Source organism: Gnatocerus cornutus, chromosome 3 (assembly GCF_029298725.1).
Source record: "Gnatocerus cornutus isolate USDA-ARS CGAHR chromosome 3, icGnaCorn1.1, whole genome shotgun sequence".
Lineage (NCBI taxonomy): Eukaryota > Metazoa > Arthropoda > Insecta > Coleoptera > Tenebrionidae > Gnatocerus > Gnatocerus cornutus.
In genome coordinates, this window is record NC_142235.1 from 3,865,630 (window position 1) to 3,880,986 (window position 15,357).

The window sequence follows — 15,357 nt, forward strand, 5'->3', positions numbered from 1 at the left end:
AAACAACGAAAATCGGCGAGAAATCGTCGTATTGCATCGAAATATGCGGTTTTCTGTAAGAATTTTGATGATTTCGTGCAGAATTCTGCTGTTTTCTTGCAATTCAGCCGTAGAATCTTGGCAAAAAGTGATGATTTTGTAGATTTCGTGCTCTTCTTTGCGAATTCAAGCCAGAAAACAACAAAAATCGGCGAGAAATCGTTGTTTTGCATCGAAATATGCGAAGTCATGATTTTGTAGATTTCGTGCTCTTCTTTGCGAATTCAAGCCAGAAAACAACGAAAATCGGCGAGAAATCGTCGTTTTGCATCGAAATATGCGATTTTCTGTAAGAATTTTGATGATTTCGTGCAGAATTCTGCTGTTTTCTTGCAATTCAGCCGTTGAATCTTGGTAAAAAGTCATGATTTTGTAGATTTCGTGCTCTTCTTTGCGAATTTAAGCCAGAAAACCACGAAAATCGGCGAGAAATCGTCGTTTTGCATCGAAATATGCGGTTTTCTCTAAGAATTTTGATGATTTCGTGCAGAATTCTGCTGTTTTCTTGCAATTCAGCCGTTGAATCTTGGTAAAAAGTGATGATTTTGTAGATTTCGTGCTCTTCTTTGCGAATTCAAGCCAGAAAACAACGAAAATCGGCGAGAAATCGTCGTTTTGCATCGAAATATGCGGTTTTCTCTAAGAATTTTGACGATTTCGTGCAGAATTCTGCTGTTTTCTTGCAATTCAGCCGTTGAATCTTGGTAAAAAGTCATGATTTTGTAGATTTCGTGCTCTTCTTTGCGAATTCATGCCAGAAAACAACGAAAATCGGCGAGAAATCGTCGTTTTGCATCAAAATATGCGATTTTCTGTAAGAATTTTGATGATTTCGTGCAGAATTCTGCTGTTTTCTTGCAATTCAGCCGTTGAATCTTGGTAAAAAGTCATGATTTTGTAGATTTCGTGCTCTTCTTTGCGAATTTAAGCCAGAAAACCACGAAAATCGGCGAGAAATCGTCGTTTTGCATCGAAATATGCGGTTTTCTCTAAGAATTTTGATGATTTCGTGCAGAATTCTGCTGTTTTCTTGCAATTCAGCCGTTGAATCTTGGTAAAAAGTGATGATTTTGTAGATTTCGTGCTCTTCTTTGCGAATTCAAGCCAGAAAACAACGAAAATCGGCGAGAAATCGTCGTTTTGCATCGAAATATGCGGTTTTCTCTAAGAATTTTGACGATTTCGTGCAGAATTCTGCTGTTTTCTTGCAATTCAGCCGTTGAATCTTGGTAAAAAGTCATGATTTTGTAGATTTCGTGCTCTTCTTTGCGAATTCAAGCCAGAAAACAACGAAAATCGGCGAGAAATCGTCGTTTTGCATCTAAAAATGCGGTTTTCTGTAAGAATTTTGATGATTTCGTGCAAAATTCTGCTGTTTTCTTGCAATTCAGCCGTTGAATCGTGGTAGAAAGTCATGATTTTGTAGATTTCGTGCTCTTCTTTGCGAATTTAAGCCAGAAAACCACGAAAATCGGCGAGAAATCGTCGTTTTGCATCGAAATATGCGGTTTTCTCTAAGAATTTTGATGATTTCGTGCAGAATTCTGCTGTTTTCTTGCAATTCAGCCGTTGAATCTAGGTAAAAAGTCATGATTTTGTAGATTTAGTGCTCTTCTTGGCGAATTCATAATAGAAAACAACGAAAATCGGCGAGAAATCGTTGTTTGGCATCGAAATATGCGGTTTTCTGTAAGAATTTTGATGATTTCGTGCAGAATTCTGCTGTTTTCTTGCAATTCAGCCGTTGAATCTAGGTAAAAAGTAATGATTTTGTAGATTTCGTGCTCTTCTTGGCGAATTCAAAATAGAAAACAACGAAAATCGGCGAGAAATCGTTGTTTTGCATCGAAATATGCAGTTTTCTCTAAGAATTTTGATGATTTCGTGCAGAATTCTGCTGTTTTCTTGCAATTCAGCTGTTGAATCTTGGTAAAAAGTCATGATTTTGTAGATTTCGTGCTCTTCTTTGCGAATTCAAGCCAGAAAACAACGGAAATCGGCGAGAAATCGTCGTTTTGCATCGAAAAATGCGGTTTTCTGTAAGAATTTTGATGATTTCGTGCAGAATTCTGCTGTTTTCTTGCAATTCAGCCGTTGAATCTTGGTAAAAAGTCATGATTTTGTAGATTTCGTGCTCTACTTTGCGAATTCAAGCCAGAAAACAACGAAAATCGGCGAGAAATCGTCGTTTTGCATCGAAAAATGCGGTTTTCTGTAAGAATTTTGATGATTTCGTGCAGAATTCTGCTGTTTTCTTGCAATTCAGCTGTTGAATCTTGGTAGAAAGTCATGATTTTGTAGATTTCGTGCTCTTCTTTGCGAATTTAAGCCAGAAAACCACGAAAATCGGCGAGAAATCGTCGTTTTGCATCGAAATATGCGGTTTTCTCTAAGAATTTTGATGATTTCGTGCAGAATTCTGCTGTTTTCTTGCAATTCAGCCGTTGAATCTTGGTAAAAAGTCATGATTTTGTAGATTCCGTGCTCTTCTTTGCGAATTCAAGATAGAAAACAAGGAAAATCAGCGAGAAATCGTCGTTTTGCATCGAAATATGCGGTTTTCTCTAAGAATTTTGATGATTTCGTGCAGAATTCTGCTGTTTTCTTGCAATTCAGCCGTTGAATCTTGGTAAAAAGTGATGATTTTGTAGATTTCGTGCTCTTCTTTGCGAATTCAAGCCAGAAAACAACGGAAATCGGCGAGAAATCGTCGTTTTGCATCGAAATATGCGGTTTTCTCTAAGAATTTTGACGATCTCGTGCAGAATTCTGCTGTTTTCTTGCTATTCAGCCGTTGAATCTTGGTAAAAAGTCATGATTTAGTAGATTTCGTGCTCTTCTTTGCGAATTCAAGCCAGAAAACAACGAAAATCGGCGAGAAATCGTCGTTTTGCATCGAAAATGCGGTTTTCTGTAAGAATTTTGATGATTTCGTGCAGAATTCTGCTGTTTTCTTGCAATTCAGCCGTTGAATCTTGGCAAAAAGTCATGATTTTGTAGATTTTGTGCTCTTCTTTGCGAATTCATGCCAGAAAACAACGAAAATCGGCGAGAAATCGTCGTTTTGCATCGAAATATGCGGTTTTTTGTAAGAATTTTGATGATTTCGTGCAGAATTCTGCTGTTTTCTTGCAATTCAGCCGTTGAATCTTGGTAAAAAGGCATGATTTTGTAGATTTTGTGCTCTTCTTTGCGAATTCATGCCAGAAAACAACGAAAATCGGCGAGAAATCGTCGTTTTGCATCGAAATATGCGGTTTTCTGTAAGAATTTTGATGATTTCGTGCAGAATTCTGCTGTTTTCTTGCAATTCAGCCGTTGAATCTAGGTAAAAAGTCATGATTTTGTAGATTTCGTGCTCTTCTTGGCGAATTCAAGATAGAAAACAACGAAAATCGGCGAGAAATCGTTGTTTTGTATCGAAATATGCAGTTTTCTCTAAGAATTTTGATGATTTCGTGCAGAATTCTGCTGTTTTCTTGCAATTCAGCCGTTGAATCTTGATAAAAAGTCATGATTTTGTAGATTTCGTGCTCTTCTTTGCGAATTCAAGCCAGAAAACATCGAAAATCGGCGAGAAATCGTCGTTTTGCATCGAAATATGCGATTTTCTGTAAGAATTTTGATGATTTCGTGCAGAATTCTGCTGTTTTCTTGCAATTCAGCCTTTGAATCTTGGTAATAAGTCATGATTTTGTAGATTTCGTGCTCTTCTTTGCGAATTCAAGCCAGAAAACAACGAAAATCGGCGAGAAATAATCGTTTTGCATCGAAATATGCGGTTTTCTGTAAGAATTTTGATGATTTCGTGCAGAATTCTGCTGTTTTCTTGCAATTCAGCCGTTGAATCTTGGTAAAAAGTCATGATTTTGTAGATTTCGTGCTCTTCTTTGCGAATTTAAGCCAGAAAACCACGAAAATCGGCGAGAAATTGTCGTTTTGCATCGAAATATGCGGTTTTCTCTAAGAATTTTGATGATTTCGTGCAGAATTCTGCTGTTTTCTTGCAATTCAGCCGTTGAATCTTGGTAAAAAGTGATAATTTTGTAGATTTCGTGCTCTTCTTTGCGAATTCAAACCAGAAAACAACGAAAATCGGCGAGAAATCGTCGTTTTGCATCGAAATATGCGGTTTTCTCTAAGAATTTTGACGATTTCGTGCAGAATTCTGCTGTTTTCTTGCAATTCAGCCGTTGAATCTTGGTAAAAAGTCATGATTTTGTAGATTTCGTGCTCTTCTTTGCGAATTCAAGCCAGAAAACAACGAAAATCGGCGAGAAATCGTCGTTTTGCATCGAAAAATGCGGTTTTCTGTGAGAATTTTGATGATTTCGTGCAGAATTCTGCTGTTTTCTTGCAATTCAGCCGTTGAATCTTTGTAAAAAGTGATGATTTTGTAGATTTCGTGCTCTTCTTTGCGAATTCAAGCCAGAAAACAACGAAAATCGGCGAGAAATCGTCGTTTTGCATCGAAAAATGCGGTTTTCTGTAAGAATTTTGTTGATTTCGTGCAGAATTCTGCTGTTTTCTTGCAATTCAGCCGTTGAATCTTGGTAAAAAGTCATGATTTTGTAGATTTCGTGCTCTTCTTTGCGAATTTAAGCCAGAAAACCACGAAAATCGGCGAAAAATCGTCGTTTTGCATCGAAATATGCGGTTTTCTCTATGAATTTTGATGATTTCGTGCACAATTCTGCTGTTTTCTTGCAATTCAGCCGTTGAATCTTTGTAAAAAGTGATGATTTTGTAGATTTCGTGCTCTTCTTTGCGAATTCAAGCCAGAAAACAACGAAAATCGGCGAGAAATCGTCGTTTTGCATCGAAATATGCGGTTTTCTCTAAGAATTTTGACGATTTCGGGCAGAATTCGTCTGTTTTCTTGCAATTCAGCCGTTGAATCTTGGTAAAATGTCATGATTTTGTAGATTTCGTGCTCTTCTTTGCGAATTCAAGATAGAAAACAACGAAAATCAGCGAGAAATCGTCGATTTGCATCGAAATATGCGGTTTTCTCTAAGAATTTTGATGATTTCGTTCAGAATTCTGCTGTTTTCTTGCAATTCAGCCGTTGAATCTTGGTAAAAATCATGATTTTGTAGATTTTGTGCTCTTCTTTGCGAATTCATTCCAGAAAACAGCGAAAATCGGCGAGAAATCGTCGGTTTGCATCGAAATATGCGGTTTTCTGTAAGAATTTTGATGATTTCGTGCAGAATTCTGCTGTTTTCTTGCAATTCAGCCGTTGAATCTAGGTAAAAAGTCATGATTTTGTAGATTTCGTGCTCTTCTTGGCGAATTCAAGATAGAAAACAACGAAAATCGGCGAGAAATCGTTGTTTTGCATCGAAAAATGCGGTTTTCTGTAAGAATTTTGATGATTTCGTGCAGAATTCTGCTGTTTTCTTGCAATTCAGCCGTTGAATCTTGGTAAAAAGTCATGATTTTGTAGATTCCGTGCTCTTCTTTGCGAATTCAAGATAGAAAACAAGGAAAATCAGCGAGAAATCGTCGTTTTGCATCGAAATATGCGGTTTTCTCTAAGAATTTTGATGATTTCGTGCAGAATTCTGCTGTTTTCTTGCAATTCAGCCGTTGAATCTTGGTAAAAAGTGATGATTTTGTAGATTTCGTGCTCTTCTTTGCGAATTCAAGCCAGAAAACAACGGAAATCGGCGAGAAATCGTCGTTTTGCATCGAAATATGCGGTTTTATCTAAGAATTTTGACGATCTCGTGCAGAATTCGGCTGTTTTCTTGCAATTCAGCCGTTGAATCTTGGTAAAAAGTCATGATTTTGTAGATTTCGTGCTCTTCTTTGCGAATTCAAGATAGAAAACAACGAAAATCAGCGAGAAATCGTCGTTTTGCATCGAAATATGCGGTTTTCTCTAAAAATTTTGATGATTTCGTGCAGAATTCTGCTGTTTTCTTGCAATTCAGCCGTTGAATCTTGGTAAAAAGTCATGATTTTGTAGATTTCGTGCTCTTGTTTGCGAATTCAAGCCAGAAAACAACGAAAATCGGCAAGAAATCGTCGTTTTGCATCGAAATATGCGGTTTTCTGTAAGAATTTTGATGATTTCGTGCAGAATTCTGCTGTTTTCTTGCAATTCAGCCGTTGAATCTGGGTAAAAAGTCATGATTTTGTAGATTTCGTGCTCTTCTTGGCAAATTCAAGATAGAAAACAACGAAAATCGGCGAGAAATCGTTGTTTTGCATCGAAATATGCGGTTTTCTGTAAGAATTTTGATGATTTCGTGCAGAATTCTGCTGTTTTCTTGCAATTCAGCCGTTGAATCTAGGTAAAAAGTCATGATTTTGTAGATTTCGTGCTCTTCTTGGCAAATTCAAGATAGAAAACAACGAAAATCGGCGAGAAATCGTTGTTTTGCATCGAAATATGCAGTTTTCTCTAAAAATTTTGATGATTTCGTGCAGAATTCTGCTGTTTTCTTGCAATTCAGCTGTTGAATCTTGGTAAAAAGTCATGATTTTGTAGATTTCGTGCTCTTCTTTGCAAATTCATGCCAGAAAACAACGAAGATCGGCGAGAAATCGTCGTTTTGCATCGAAATATGCGGTTTTCTGTAAGAATTTTGAGGATTTCGTGCAGAATTCTGCTGTTTTCTTGCAGTTCAGCCGTAGAATCTTGGTAAAAAGTGATGATTTTGTAGATTTCGTGCTCTTCTTTGCGAATTCAAGCCAGAAAACAACGAAAATCGGCGAGAAATCGTTGTTTTGCATCGAAATATGCGGTTTTTTGTGAGAATATTGATGATTTCGTGCAGAATTCTGCTGTTTTCTTGCAATTCAGCCGTTGAATCTTGGTAAAAAGTGATGATTTTGTAGATTTCGTGCTCTTCTTTGCGAATTCAAGCCAGAAAACAACGAAAATCGGCGGGAAATCGTCGTTTTGCATCGAAATATGCGGTTTTCTCTAAGAATTTTGATGATTTCGTGCAGAATTCTGCTGTTTTCTTGCAATTCAGCCGTTGAATCTTGGTAAAATGTCATGATTTTGTAGATTTCGTGCTCTTCTTTGCGAATTCAAGATAGAAAACAACGAAAATCAGCGAGAAATCGTCGTTTTGCATCGAAATATGCGGTTTTCTCTAAGAATTTTGATGATTTCGTGCAGATTTCTGCTGTTTTCTTGCAATTCAGCCGTTGAATCTTGGTAAAAAGTCATGATTTTGTAGATTTCGTGCTCTTCTTTGCAAATTCATGCCAGAAAACAACGAAAATCAGCGAGAAATCGTCGTTTTGCATCGAAATATGCGGTTTTCTCTAAGAATTTTGATGATTTCGTGCAGAATTCTGCTGTTTTCTTGCAATTCAGCCGTTGAATCTTGGTAAAAAGTCATGATTTTGTAGATTTCGTGCTCTTCTTTGCAAATTCATGCCAGAAAACAACGAAGATCGGCGAGAAATCGTCGTTTTGCATCGAAATATGCGGTTTTCTGTAAGAATTTTGATGATTTCGTGCAGAATTCTGCTGTTTTCTTGCAATTCAGCCGTAGAATCTTGGTAAAAAGTGATGATTTTGTAGATTTCGTGCTCTTCTTTGCGAATTCAAGCCAGAAAACAACGAAAATCGGCGAGAAATCGTTGTTTTGCATCGAAATATGCGGTTTTCTGTAAGAATTTTGATGATTTCGTGCAGAATTCTGCTGTTTTCTTGCATATCAGCCGTTGAATCTTGGTAAAAAGTGATGATTTTGTAGATTTCGTGCTCTTCTTTGCGAATTCAAGATAGAAAACAACGAAAATCAGCGAGAAATCGTCGTTTTGCATCGAAATATGCGGTTTTCTGTAAGAATTTTGATGATTTCGTGCAGAATTCTGCTGTTTTCTTGCAATTCAGCCGTTGAATCTTGGTAAAAAGTCATGATTTTGTAGATTTCGTGCTCTTCTTTGCGAATTCAAGATAGGAAACAACGAAAATCAACGAGAAATCGTCGTTTTGCATCGAAATATGCGGTTTTCTCTAAGAATTTTGACGATTTCGTGGATAATTCTGCTGTTTTCTTGCAATTCAGCCGTTGAATGTTGGTAAAAGATCATGATTTTGTAGATTTCGTGCTCTTCTTTGCGAATTCAAGCCAGAAAACAACGAAAATCGGCGAGAAATCGTCGTTTTGCATCGAAATATGCGGTTTTCTGTAAGAATTTTGATGATTTCGTGCAGAATTCTGCTGTTTTCTTGCAATTCAGCCGTTGAATCTTGGTAAAAAGTCATGATTTTGTAGATTTCGTGCTCATCTTTGCGAATTCAAGATAGAAAACAACGAAAATCAGCGAGAAATCGTCGTTGTGCATCGAAATATGCGGTTTTCCCTAAGAATTTTGATGATTTCGTGCAAAATTCTGCTGTTTTCTTGCAATTCAGCCGTTGAATCTTGGTAAAAAGTCATGATTTTGTAGATTTTGTGCTCTTCTTTGCGAATTCAAGCCAGAAAACAACGAAAATCGGCGAGAAATCGTCGTTTTGCATCGAAATATGCGGTTTTCTGTAAGAATTTTGATGATTTCGAGCAGAATTCTGCTGTTTTCTTGCAATTTAGCCGTTGAATCTTGGTAAAAAGTCATGATTTTGTAGATTTCGTTCTCTTCTTTGCGAATTCAAGCCAGAAAACAACGAAAATCGGCGAGAAATCGTCGTTTTGCATCGAAATATGCGGTTTTCTATAAGAATTTTGATGATTTCGAGCAGAATTCTGCTGTTTTCTTGCAATTCAGCTGTTGAATCTTGGTAAAAAGTTATGATTTTGTAGATTTCGTGCTCTTCTTTGCAAATTCAAGATAGAAAACAAAGAAAATCAGCGAGAAATCGTCGTTTTGCATCGAAATATGCGGTTTTCTCTAAGAATTTTGATGATTTCGTGCAGAATTCTGCTGTTTTCTTGCAATTCAGCCGTAGAATCTTGGTAAAAAGTGATGATTTAGTAGATTTCGTGCTCTTCTTTGCGAATTCAAGCCAGAAAACAACGAAAATCGACGAGAAATCGTCGTTTTGCATCGAAATATGCGGTTTTCTGTAAGAATTTTGATGATTTCGTGCAGAATTCTGCTGTTTTCTTGCAATTCAGCGGTTGAATTTTGGTAAAAAGTCATGATTTTGTAGATTTCGTGCTCTTTTTTGCGAATTCAAGCCAGAAAACAACGAAAATCGGCGAGAAATCGTCGTTTTGCATCGAAATATGCGGTTTTCTCTAAGAATTTTGATGATTTCGTGCAGATTTCTGCTGTTTTCTTGCAATTCAGCCGTAGAATCTTGGTAAAAAGTGATGATTTTGTAGATTTCGTGCTTTTTTTTTGCGAATTCAAGCCAGAAAACAACGAAAATCGGCGAGAAATCGTCGTTTTGCATCGAAATATGCGGTTTTCTGTGAGAATTTTGATGATTTCGTGGATAATTCTGCTGTTTTCTTGCAATTCAGCCGTTGAATCTTGGTAAAAAATCAAGATTTTGTAGATTTCGTGCTCTTCTTTGCGAATTCAAGCCAGAAAACAACGAAAATCGGCGAGAAATCGTCGTTTTGCATCGAAATATGCGGTTTTCTGTAAGAATTTTGATGATTTCGTGCAGAATTCTGCTGTTTTCTTGCAATTCAGCCGTTGAATCTTGGTAAAAAGTCATGATTTTGTAGATTTTGTGCTCTTCTTTGCGAATTCAAGATAGGAAACAACGAAAATCGGCGAGAAATCGCCGTTTTGCATCGAAATATGCGGTTTTCTGTAAGAATTTTGATGATTTCGAGCAGAATTCTGCTGTTTTCTTGCAATTTAGCGGTTGAATCTTGGTAAAAAGTCATGATTTTGTAGATTTCGTGCTCTTCTTTGCGAATTCAAGCCAGAAAACAACGAAAATCGGCGAGAAATCGTCGTTTTGCATCGAAATATGCGGTTTTCTGTAAGAATTTTGATGATTTCGTGCAGAATTCTGCTGTTTTCTTGCAATTCAGCCGTTGAATCTAGGTAAAAAGTCATGATTTTGTAGATTTCGTGCTCTTCTTTGCGAATTCAAGCCAGAAAACAACGAAAATCGGCGAGAAATCGTCGTTTTGCATCGAAATATGCGGTTTTCTGTAAGAATTTTGATGATTTCGTGCAGAATTCTGCTGTTTTCGTGCAATTCAGCCGTTGAATCTTGGTAGAAAGTCATGATTTTGTAGATTTCGTGCTCTTCTTTGCGAATTCAAGATAGAAAACAACGAAAATCAGCCAGAAATCGTCGTTTTGCTTCGAAATATGCGGTTTTCTCTAAGAATTTTGATGATTTCGTGCAGAATTCTGCTGTTTTCTTGCAATTCAGCCGTAGAATCTTGGTAAAATGTCATGATTTTGTAGATTTCGTGCTCTTCTTTGCGAATTCAAGATAGAAAACAACGAAAATCAGCGAGAAATCGTCGTTTTGCATCGAAATATGCGGTTTTCTCTAAGAATTTTGATGATTTCGTGCAGAATTCTGCTGTTTTCTTGCAATTCAGCCGTTGAATCTTGGTACAAAGTCATGATTTTGTAGATTTCGTGCTCTTCTTTGCGAATTCAAGATAGAAAACAACGAAAATCAGCGAGAAATCGTCGTTCTGCATCGAAATATGCGGTTTTTTTTAAGAATGTTGATGATTTCGTGGATAGTTCTGCTGTTTTCTTGCAATTCAGCCGTTGAATCTTGGTAAAAAGTCATGATTTTGTAGATTTCGTGCTCTTCTTTGCGAATTCAAGCCAGAAAACAACGAAAATCGGCGAGAAATCGTCGTTTTGCATCGAAATATGCGGTTTTCTGTAAGAATTTTGATGATTTCGTGGATAATTCTCCTATTTTCTTGCAATTCAGCCGTTGAATCTTGGTAAAAAATCAAGATTTTGTAGATTTCGTGCTCTTCTTTGCGAATTCAAGCCAGAAAACAACGAAAATCGGCGAGAAATCGTCGTTCTGCATCGAAATATGCGGTTTTTTTTAAGAATGTTGATGATTTCGTGGATAGTTCTGCTGTTTTCTTGCAATTCAGCCGTTGAATGTTGGTAAAAAGTTATGATTTTGTAGATTTCGTGCTCTTCTTTGCAAATTCAAGATAGAAAACAACGAAAATCAGCGAGAAATCGTCGTTTTGCATCGAAATATGCGGTTTTCTCTAAGAATTTTGATGATTTCGTGCAGAATTCTGCTGTTTTCTTGCAATTCAGCCGTAGAATCTTGGTAAAAAGTGATGATTTAGTAGATTTCGTGTTCTTCTTTGCGAATTCAAGCCAGAAAACAACGAAAATCGACGAGAAATCGTCGTTTTGCATCGAAATATGCGGTTTTCTGTAAGAATTTTGATGATTTCGTGCAGAATTCTGCTCTTTTCTTGCAATTCAGCCGTTGAATTTTGGTAAAAAGTCATGATTTTGTAGATTTCGTGCTCTTTTTTGCGAATTCAAGCCAGAAAACAACGAAAATCGGCGAGAAATCGTCGTTTTGCATCGAAATATGCGGTTTTCTCTAAGAATTTTGATGATTTCGTGCAGATTTCTGCTGTTTTCTTGCAATTCAGCCGTAGAATCTTGGTAAAAAGTGATGATTTTGTAGATTTCGTGCTTTTTTTTGCGAATTCAAGCCAGAAAACAACGAAAATCGGCGAGAAATCGTCGTTTTGCATCGAAATATGCGGTTTTCTGTGAGAATTTTAATGATTTCGTGGATAATTCTGCTGTTTTCTTGCAATTCAGCCGTTGAATCTTGGTAAAAAATCAAGATTTTGTAGATTTCGTGCTCTTCTTTGCGAATTCAAGCCAGAAAACAACGAAAATCGGCGAGAAATCGTCGTTTTGCATCGAAATATGCGGTTTTCTGTAAGAATTTTGATGATTTCGTGCAGAATTCTGCTGTTTTCTTGCAATTCAGCCGTTGAATCTTGGTAAAAAGTCATGATTTTGTAGATTTTGTGCTCTTCTTTGCGAATTCAAGCCAGAAAACAACGAAAATCGGCGAGAAATCGCCGTTTTGCATCGAAATATGCGGTTTTCTGTAAGAATTTTGATGATTTCGAGCAGAATTCTGCTGTTTTCTTGCAATTTAGCCGTTGAATCTTGGTAAAAAGTCATGATTTTGTAGATTTCGTGCTCTTCTTTGCGAATTCAAGCCAGAAAACAACGAAAATCGGCGAGAAATCGTCGTTTTGCATCGAAATATGCGGTTTTCTGTAAGAATTTTGATGATTTCGTGCAGAATTCTGCTGTTTTCTTGCAATTCAGCCGTTGAATCTAGGTAAAAAGTCATGATTTTGTAGATTTTGTGCTCTTCTTTGCGAATTCAAGATAGGAAACAACGAAAATCAACGAGAAATCGTCGTTTTGCATCGAAATTTGCGGTTTTCTCTAAGAATTTTGATGATTTCGTGCAGAATTCTGCTGTTTTCTTGCAATTCAGCCGTAGAATCTTGGTAAAAAGTGATGATTTAGTAGATTTCGTGCTCTTCTTTGCGAATTCAAGCCAGAAAACAACAAAAATCGGCGAGAAATCGTCGTTTTGCATCGAAATATGCGGATTTCTGTAAGAATTTTGATGATTTCGTGCAGAATTCTGCTGTTTTCTTGCAATTCAGCCGTTGAATCTAGGTAAAAAGTCATGATTTTGTAGATTTTGTGCTCTTCTTTGCGAATTCAAGATAGGAAACAACGAAAATCAACGAGAAATCGTCGTTTTGCATCGAAATATGCGGTTTTCTCTAAGAATTTTGATGATTTCGTGCAGAATTCTGCTGTTTTCTTGCAATTCAGCCGTAGAATCTTGGTAAAAAGTGATGATTTAGTAGATTTCGTGCTCTTCTTTGCGAATTCAAGCCAGAAAACAACGAAAATCGACGAGAAATCGTCGTGTTGCATCGAAATATGCGGTTTTCTGTAAGAATTTTTATGATTTCGTGCAGATTTTTGCTGATTTCTTGCAATTCAGCCGTTCAATCTTGGTAAAAAGTCATGATTTTGTAGATTTCGTGCTCTTCTTTGCGAATTCAAGCCAGAAAACAACGAAAATCGGCGAGAAATCGTCGTTTTGCATCGAAATATGCGGTTTTCTGTAAGAATTTTGATGATTTCGTGCAGAATTCTGCTGTTTTCGTGCAATTCAGCCGTTGAATCTTGGTAGAAAGTCATGATTTTGTAGATTTCGTGCTCTTCTTTGCGAATTCAAGATAGAAAACAACGAAAATCAGCCAGAAATCGTCGTTTTGCTTCGAAATATGCGGTTTTCTCTAAGAATTTTGATGATTTCGTGCAGAATTCTGCTGTTTTCTTGCAATTCAGCCGTAGAATCTTGGTAAAATGTCATGATTTTGTAGATTTCGTGCTCTTCTTTGCGAATTCAAGATAGAAAACAACGAAAATCAGCGAGAAATCGTCGTTTTGCATCGAAATATGCGGTTTTCTCTAAGAATTTTGATGATTTCGTGCAGAATTCTGCTGTTTTCTTGCAATTCAGCCGTTGAATCTTGGTACAAAGTCATGATTTTGTAGATTTCGTGCTCTTCTTTGCGAATTCAAGATAGAAAACAAAGAAAATCAGCGAGAAATCGTCGTTCTGCATCGAAATATGCGGTTTTCTTTAAGAATGTTGATGATTTCGTGGATATTTCTGCTGTTTTCTTGCAATTCAGCCGTTGAATCTTGGTAAAAAGTCATGATTTTGTAGATTTCGTGCTCTTCTTTGCGAATTCAAGCCAGAAAACAACGAAAATCGGCGAGAAATCGTCGTTTTGCATCGAAATATGCGGTTTTCTGTAAGAATTTTGATGATTTCGTGGATAATTCTCCTATTTTCTTGCAATTCAGCCGTTGAATCTTGGTAAAAAATCAAGATTTTGTAGATTTCGTGCTCTTCTTTGCGAATTCAAGCCAGAAAACAACGAAAATCGGCGAGAAATCGTCGTTTTGCATCGAAATATGCGGTTTTCTGTAAGAATTTTGATGATTTCGTGCAGAATTCTGCTGTTTTCTTGCAATTCAGCCGTTGAATCTTGGTAAAAAGTCATGATTTTGTAGATTTTGTGCTCTTCTTTGCGAATTCAAGCCAGAAAACAACGAAAATCGGCGAGAAATCGTCGTTTTGCATCGAAATATGCGGTTTTCTGTAAGAATTTTGATGATTTCGAGCAGAATTCTTCTGTTTTCTTGCAATTTAGCCGTTGAATCTTGGTAAAAAGTCATGATATTGTGGATTTCGTGCTCTTCTTTGCGAATTCAAGTCAGAAAACAACGAAAATCGGCGAGAAATCGTCGTTTTGCATCGAAATATGCGGTTTTCTGTAAGAATTTTGATGATTTCGTGCAGAATTCTGCTGTTTTCGTGCAATTCAGCCGTTGAATCTTGGTAGAAAGTCATGATTTTGTAGATTTCGTGCTCTTCTTTGCGAATTCAAGATAGAAAACAACGAAAATCAGCCAGAAATCGTCGTTTTGCTTCGAAATATGCGGTTTTCTCTAAGAATTTTGATGATTTCGTGCAGAATTCTGCTGTTTTCTTGCAATTTAGCCGTTGAATCTTGGTAAAAAGTCATGATTTTGTAGATTTCGTGCTCTTCTTTGCGAATTCAAGATAGAAAACAACGAAAATCAGCGAGAAATCGTCGTTTTGCATCGAAATATGCGGGTTTCTCTAAGAATTTTGATGATTTCGTGCAGAATTCTGCTGTTTTCTTGCAACTCAGCCGTAGAATCTTGGTAAAAAGTGATGATTTAGTAGATTTCGTGCTCTTCTTTGCGAATTCAAGCCAGAAAACAACGAAAATCGGCGAAAAATCGTCGTTTTGCATCGAAATATGCGGTTTACTGTAAGAATTTTGATGATTTCGTGGATAATTCTGCTGTTTTCTTGCAATTCAGCCGTAGAATCTTGGTAAAAAATCATGATTTTGTAGATTTCGTGCTCTTCTTTGCGAATTCAAGCCAGAAAACAACGAAAATCGGCGAGAAATCGTTGTTTTGCATCGAAATATGCTGTTTTCTGTAAGAATTTTGATGATTTCGTGCAGAATTCTGCTGTTTTCTTGCAATTCAGCCGTTGAATCTTGGTAAAAAGTCATGATTTTGTAGATTTCGAGCTCTTCTTTGCAAATTCAAGATAGAAAACAACGAAAATCAGCGAGAAATCGTCGTTTTGCATCGAAATATGCGGTTTTCTCTAAGAATTTTGATGATTTCGTGGATAATTCTGCTGTTTTCTTGCAATTCAGCCGTTGAATCTTTGTAAAAAGTCATGATTTTGTAGATTTCGTGCTCTTCTTTGCAAATTCAAGCCAGAAAACAACGAAAATCTGCGAGAAATCGTCGTTTTGC